Below are 8,760 nucleotides of genomic sequence, written 5' to 3'. Positions count from 1 at the left end.
GCCTGGATTTTGACTTGCATTTGAGAAACTTTAACCTTTGCCATAACCTGCCATACGGGGGCATCAGTGTTTCACAAACACATCTTGTTCTTAAATCTATGCGCGTCAGTTATTTCAAATTAACATAAAATTAAATTTGGACAGGCTAAACTGTGCACATAGTAGGCATAATTCTGCTTACGTCTTAGATTGGGTGCAACAACAACTACAAGTCTGACCTAATTACATATATATCTTACATCAGACACATGCTTTTCCCTCATCATTCTATATATCTTGTGCTACAATTGCTCCTAATATTGAAAGAAATGGTATTATATAGGATTTTTTTTTAAATATATAATTCCGATTCTAGTTATATTAAAAGATTCATTCAAAAATCTAATTGATTCTCACAAAAGTACATCTTTTTCTCAAACTTCATAGAAGTTTTAATGTCAGGGTAGCTCAGTCGGTAAAGCACTCGCTTCGTGATCGGGGCCCTGAGTGCCGAATCAATCATGAACCTTTTTCTTATTCTTTTCTTACCTTATGAATAATCAAGGACGAAATAGACGAAAAGATCAGAGGTCCCTGAAATGTTCAGGCAAAAAGGGACCATTAAATTTCATTTGGTGTTTCTTTGCTGCTTTTGTGCGACATTTATTAATATTATACTTTCATGAAATATATGGAGATAACGAACAGTAATCGAGCTCAAAAGTCCATTAAACAATACAAAATAGGAGCAGAGCAAACACGGACCTCCAAACATCAGAGGTGGGATCAGGTGCCATGGAGGAGTGAGCATCCCCTGCCGACCGGTCACACCCGCCGTGTGCTCCTTGTCATGATCGGGAAATGATGGAAAAATCCGTCGACAATTCAGTGTGTAAATAATGGCCTAACAATTAGTGTGAAAAACGTCAGTCAGCATTTGACTCAATGATAAATTGTATTTGCTGACAAGGTCATTGTATCGACCATAAAACTTACGAAATGATGACTTTAAACGAGACAGCTGATATTCTTGTTTCATAAACTTGTTTGTCAATAATTTACCTCGTTTTAGAAATTGTACATACGTAGAGCATGCTCTTGCGTATCGAATCAACTGAGAGATATATACCCCGTATGCAGGTGATGAAGGTATATTGCTGCATAAGTAAGGGAAGTTGACGATTGAAAAGCTAAAGTCATCACGTTTATCATAAAGCTTTGTTGTTAGATTACCATTAACGTCTTTTTCAAGTAAAATATCCTATCCAAATATGAAACAGATGTGTCAGACTCTGTAGTATCTTTATCTCAAGCTCACCGGGATATATCGTATCGACATAAGAATGGAAATAGCCATTGTAAATTGACAATACGTCGTCGATATATCTAAATGTCGAGTTGTAGGCCACAGCAAGTGTTTTCTTCTTTTCACGTACAAGATTTTGGACAAATTCTGCTTCATATGAATACAAAAAAAGGTCTGCTAATAACGGGGCGCAATTGGTACCCATGGGAATACCAATAGATTGTTGGAAGACCTGGTCTCCAAAAACCACATAGATATTGTCAACCAGAAACTCAAGCATCTTTTTAATGTCAACTTCAGAGTACTTGTGTGTACAATCAGAATGGTTTTTAACAAAATAATTTTGCAAATGACCAATGACAAGGTAAGTAAATTTACGATTTCCATTTTTATTGAAAAAGCAGCTGTCAATGATATCAAAAAGCCTGGACTTTAATTTATCGTGGGGAATGGTTGTGTATAAAGTTGAAAAGTCGTACGTTTTTAAGCTGTTGATTTTGGTAAAATCTTTTAAATTCAAATTTTCCAAAAGTTCCTTGGAATTTTTAAGTATCCACATCTGATTTACATCACTTCTAAAATATATTGTTGCACAGTACTCTTGCAGTTTCTCCTTCACTACTGTTAATTTCTTAGTGAGGAGTAAAGAAAGAGGCTTGGTTAAGCATTTACTGGAACCCGCTATGTATCTTTGTTTGTAAGGATTTTTATGAAGTTTCAGAATCCAATATAAATATGGTAATTCAAATTCATTTTGGTTGTTTGGAATATTAAAAATATTCAAAACTGATCATGACATATGATTTTAAAGAATGTCTTCCTTAGAAAGGGAACTATGAGAATAAGTTGCATTACCACTTGTAGAATTAAATCCAAGTTCCTCTAAAATACATTTAATATAATGAGCCTTACAAACAAAGACAATGTTGTTACCTGCTTTGTCTGCAGGGACCAGTATGTACTGATCATGTAATTTATCTAATTCTATTTTCACTTCTGGATTACTGAATACAGAAGGATAGATGGTTCTCATATTGCCCCTGTATATGAGTTGAATCTGATTCGTCGAGAAACATTTGTTAAAAAACACTATTACCCGCTGAATAATGAAGCCAAGCCAAGCCCTCAAGCATAGCAACAGTCAACATGTTGCAGTATAAAACGACGGGTGATATTTCAAAAAATAGTGACTGATGCGCAGAATTTATGCGCGCACGGTTCACTGTTCTATATATCTGTATAAAACATTCAGTATAATATAATAAATAATATATATATCGGTTGACAATGGTTTTCTTGGGGTGAAAATTTTCAATGTTACACTCAGATACATGCAATATTTATGTAATATACAGTTCTTTATTGTTGACAAAAACTTCTTGTTTTCTTGCATTCAAAAGACTGAATTAACAATCAGATGACTTAAATCTTCTTTGAACAACCTTGTTTTAAGGTGAGGACAAATTCTCTGGTCAGAGGTCAACTTTATGCCTTTGAATATTCTGTATGTCTTCATTAGAAAGTGTAGTCTTATATCGTGACGTCTTATCTAGTAATTTGTCTCTCATTTGTCTCTCACATATCAAATTTTGAAGTTTCCAAGTTGTATATGATTTGAAAAGTTGAGAACAGGGTTAACGTTGCAGGTACATTAAACACAAAATGAATTAAAATAAACTCACACTTGTACTTTCTGTACTTCTGTACTCTGTACTTTCAATACTTTGATTTATTTAAGGTAATATGCAACGTACATGCACCTTGTTTACCTAATGGTAACTTTACAAGTGGTCTTTATTTAAAAGTTTAAAATCACAGTACTATTAGATGTTCTGAAACATAGAAAGGGTTTGAAAGAATATAAAATACGAAAAATTCTTGGGTTTTTCAATGCAAAATATACAAAACTGACCAGGTTTCCTTAAAATTTTTATAAGATCAGTGTACAGATTCATCAGAGTCGAGCAGAGACGTTTCTCTTATTGGATTTCTTCAATTATTTACAGATAAGAAAACTGACGATCAAAATTTACATTGCGTAAACGTGTATATGCCCTTACGAATTCAGGGGATCGAGAAAAAAAAATGTCATGTTCCAGTTAACACAGGAGCAGTAAAATATCCTTTGGTAAATATGGTTAAAAGAATATTGAAATAAATACATATGTTTTAAAATAGTCTTACAAGTCAGCTCTCCCTTTTAAGATAAATATAACATATCTTAAACTATGTGAATCAATGTCTTCTAATAATTTATACATACACGAATAAAACAAGTGAAGCAAAACTAAATTCTTGTGTGTCTTTTAGAGGGGACATTTTTGTTATCTCCCACTTAGTTTAAAGTCCAGCAGATTGCCACAAACTATGCCAGGCAAGGGAAAAAATAAAGATCACCGAGAAGGGGAATTTGTTGAACAAATAGACTGAAAGGGGGTTCTCTAAAACAGAAGCAAAAAATTTGGTCTTATACGTAAACTTTAGTAAGATTAAATAACAAAAAAGATAAATTTAGTAAATTCATAGGACAGTCTCCGAGGACAACTCAGTGAGATTAAAAGGATTTAAAAAGGTCTATAGAACCACAAAGAAAGGCTAAGTGAGGTGGAAGGAAAAAAAGATGAGGTGAAGAGAGCTGGAGAAAATTTTCTGATCTCGAAGACAAACTAGAAGCAGATGAAAAGCAGTTAAAGTACAATGAACAGAGGTCAAAGAGATACAGTTTGGTGTTTTATGAGATGGAGAAGAAGGAAAATAAAAATCCTAGTGTGATTATAAGAGACTTCTTAAGATATGTTTTAAAAATTCCTCCACAATGCTGAAAGCGATTTTAATACAACATGCTCATGGAATCCTTAACAAAATTACACTGTACCAAAGTGAACTATACTTTACTATAGGTTTAAAATTATAGTGTCAAAGTTCTAAGTTTGTTTTACTATTAAAAGTGAAAATTTTGAAACTTTGATTCACTATTGTAAAAACTTTGATTCACTAAAGTAAAAACTTTGTTGAACTGTAGTGAAAACTTTGAAACTTTTATTTACCATGGTGAAAATTTGAAACTTGGATTCACTATATATAGTAAAAGCTTTGGGACTTTGATTTACTTAAGTGAAAACCTTGGTACTTTGATTTCCTATAGTGAAAACTTTAAAACTTTCATTTACTACAGTTAACTATAGTAAACTATAGTTTACTATGCTACTTTCCCTAGGAAATACCCAGAAATCAAGATAATTCATACAACCCTACTGCGCGTAAGGCCATGACTGTTAGATTCTGTAAGATATAGATAAGAGGAACTTTATGTAATCTAAGTCTTTACAAACCCCATGCCAAAAGGCCAGGTAATCAGAAGCGACTTACCAGGACATCAAAATAAAAAGATGTGGGCTCACACTTTGCTTAATGGGCTCAGTGGAAAACGCGTTTTTGGTCTAGTATTGAAGTACATGTACATCTATCTGCACTATGACACTAATGATCGCAACAGTTTAGAAACAGAATCTGAACAGAACCTGTGGCAGCTTCAAATAAGTATAAAATTTTGCAAAATACGACACACATTGCACTGAAGAAGACAGGGATATTGCTTATTCACAAGTGGGGTTTTAATTTTTTTTTTTTATGTAGCTCGGTTAGAACTGATTCTATGGGATCTTTGACACTATTTAATAACAATATTGAATATAAGTTGTCTGTATGTAAATATACAATAATTCAAGTGAGCATGTTTAAGGCCTGAATAAAGATAACGAATAACGAGATTGTGATTTTTGTTAACTATAAGTTTATTAGCTTGTGTGGTGAATGGAATTTAGCACAGGATTTTAATTTGGACTGATACAAATATATGCAAGAGAATATATAATGTTAATTATTAATCTGGAAAGTTATTATGAAATCGAAATTTTAGTAGACCAATGACGTATTTATAATCCAAATACTGAAACTTATAAAGATGGTGTAGAAAGAACCCGATGCACGTCCGGATTTTTTCTTTCATTTTTTTTTTAATTTCAGCGGAACTTATGTCAATCATAATTAGATATATAGACATTCTTCTTGGTTACAGAAAAGATCACTCATTAATTCATATTGATGAATTTAAAAAGGAAAGTATTTTTCTTTCCTTTTTCTTTTTTTATTTTTAATTTTAAGAACTCCCTCTTAAAAATCAATACCTGAGTATGTATTGCATGTTTAAAACTGTCACGGTCGGAAACCGAAATTTGATATGAATTATATAGCGGCCTATAATTCCGATAATGCAAATGCATTAATAATTGATGATAGTCTATTTATTGACTATGCTACAACAAAATGTGTGTGTGTGGGGGGGGGGGGGAGGGGGGGTTCAACCACCCCTTCCATGAAAATTTCCTATAGTAAAACCTTATGTTAGGAAAAAATTGGGGGGGGGGCAGTCCCTCCCCTAATACTACGTGCCTGTAAGGACAGTGTCCTTAATCACAGTTGTATTTTACTGAAAGGCGTGTCTCTTCAAAAAATAGTCTTCAGTTTTATCATTCAATTTAGAGAAAAGTTGATTTCTGAGGAAAAGCTTTTGTTCTTAATTTTATTGCATGCTTTATCAAAAGTTACATAATCTTTTGCGTTCAGTCCTATTTCCTTAAAAATATTAGAAGCAAAACTAAATTTTCGAATAATAGAGGGCGGAGCCCTCTCACGGGCCCGAAGGGCCCGTGAGAGCGAAGCTCTCCCTATAGGTAACACGTATGTATGTAAAATATATTGAATTCTATTGTAAACTATAATTTTATTACAATACCTATGGAACTGAGAACCTTGTCGCCAATATGGCGTCCATAGTCTTTTCCATCTTGAATCTCGCGACTAATTCCCGCATTAACGAGATGCTGGAGAATCGTAATTTTAATTCCAATCCTGCGTTAATGAAGTTTTATCAATTCTAATAATCAAAAGCACCCTTATGGTACACATCCTTGTTACTTTCGTTTTCAACTAACTTGCTCTCGATCGTCATAGACCTGACATGTGACGTCATTCATTGATGAATCAGCGGAAACTGTTGCATTTTTAACAACCTGTAATAACTGATATTTCATATGCGTACTCTCTTTTTAAAAACAGATTTATTCCACCTTTTAATAAACCTTACTATATTTTGGTGAAGCAAAAAAACTCAGTTTAACGAATTCCAGTGACGTCACTGTCTAGACTGCGTACTACGCACTATGGAGGGGCGGATCTTTCTGTGGCCGTTTCACCAGACTTTAGGGAAAAGAAACAACTCTAATTTATTTGTTAATAAAATTTATTAATTACGAATGTCTTCAGGATTATTTTCAATACACATACTAGAAATATAAGATTTTTTGTGACATAGTATAATTTTTCTATTGAATAACAGGCCCGTAGGAAGCAATTTCATTTTGGGGGGGGGGGGGGGGCAGCCATACATTTTCAGTTGAGGGGGCACTATTAACCAAAAATTCCTTGACAAGCAAAAAAAAAAAAAAAAAAAAAAAAATTTCATCACAAGTTTTTATTGAGGGGGCACAAACATATATAGTAGCTATGTTTTCTATAGTAATCTATATATCGGCGAAAATTATTGGGGGGGGGGGGGGCACGGCCCCCCGTGCCCCCCCCCCTTCGGTTCCTACGGCCATGAATAATACATTTAAAAAAATGTTTTAGTGGTAAAAAGCATGAAAAGCTTTACTGAATTCTGGTATGAACTCAAGAAAGGGGGAAGGGGTATGCATTTTAATTTTAAAAATTTTTTTCTTAATTTTATTTTTTTAATTTATTTATTACATGGATTTATTTATTCATTCATTCATTCTTGTCTTTGATTGCTTGCTTGTTCCTATATACATTTACCGGTGGAGGCCTGTGTTTCATTTTTGTTGTGAATATTTTTTTCTCAAAAGATTTATCATTTTTTAAGTGTTAAATTTCAGTTTATGAAGTTCACCATCAAAAGAAAAATCTTTGGACATGTCGGAAGCTCAAACTACCACATCAAACACATGTTCCACTTATACATGTGGATACGTTTCAACGGATAAAATAAAATGATTTCTAATTTTTATTTTAAAAAGTACTTTTAAAAATATAGAACTGAAAATGTATTCAGCCAGTTGGAACCTATGGTGGACTATGATAGTGTATAAAGTACAAAATCATGAGAAAAACTATTAAGTTAAACAATACATAACCATATGAAAAAAGTAAGTTAAACAATACAGGAGGGACAGCAAAATACATGACATGTATATGAATAAAGTTTCATGTTCTCTTGGCTTAAAACAAAACAAAACAAAACGAATCTTCATTTGACATTACCCACGCTAATCCATGCAAAGAGTTCAAAGTTGTTGAGTAGTGCTAAAATATCTTCTTCTTTTTTTTAAAGCTTCCATATATGATCCATTTTATTATGTTGTGGATAGGGATGTCACAAAACATCAATTACTGATGCGGGGGGGGGGGGGTGTCAATACATTGATAAATATTCTATTCGATACTTCCCAGAAATGTATCCTATTATTCACAAGTTTTGGTTTTAAAATTCTAATAGTTTTCGCTTAAACAATTTAATATCTGGAAAAAAAAACTTTTATTGAGTTAAATTCGTTTTTCCAGATATTAAAAAGAAAAAAAATCATCTTGCTTTTATGTTAGTTTTAGAAAGCACTAAAGACTATTCGAATCAGATTATTTTTTTTTTTTAAATGCAGAAACGTTAAATTTACTCTACATTTTTTCCATTAAAATTAAGAAAATAATTCTCAGAAATTTTGCGATGCTGATACTTTTAGCCCTCACGATACACAGTCCTAGTGTTGGTCAGATGATCAGTTTCCAAGTGTCCTGATAACCCAGGAGTCAGATCATCTTTCTGTAGTTTGGGTCCCAAGTTCAACTTCCGATGTAGTCTCTGACAATTGTCCTTATTTGTATTTGATGTCATAACCATGCATTGGAAGTAAAAGATGGGAATTAAATGACTTGATGTTTCTGGATTGGGTTTTTTTAATTAAGTCGTGAAAGATAAAGAAATATGATGCTCACGCAAGCTCACGTATAATTGTTGGACAGATACATATAGATGAAAAAATTAACGTTTAAGAGTTCTTGGGCCTGGGTAGGTTAAATCCTTGACTGGCGACACTGGTCCAGTGCACACTCTTTCCCCGTTATGCTATTTGATTTTGAATGCTCTGGCCAAGCAATTCATGATGAAATATCATAGTAAAAGTTTTCCAGATTTATAAAACCAAATACTCTTAAATTTCTTTGTTTGAAATAAAAAATATTTGAGGTAAGAGAACTTAATTAGAGTTTTTTAAAAGGACTGAGGTTTTTGTTATGACTTGCAACTTGATTTTAACACTGATTTATCATTAAACAATAAAATGTAGAAATGTTCACTTGATGGCTCCGCCCTCACCAACGGTCGCACCGTCTTACATATTATT

The sequence above is a fragment of the Saccostrea echinata genome, unplaced genomic scaffold, assembly GCF_033153115.1.
Source record: "Saccostrea echinata isolate AGI-Se365-2 ecotype Australia unplaced genomic scaffold, CSIRO_AGI_Sech_v1 ptg000018l, whole genome shotgun sequence".
Taxonomy (NCBI): Eukaryota; Metazoa; Mollusca; class Bivalvia; order Ostreida; family Ostreidae; genus Saccostrea; species Saccostrea echinata.
This window is presented reverse-complemented; position numbering follows the sequence as displayed.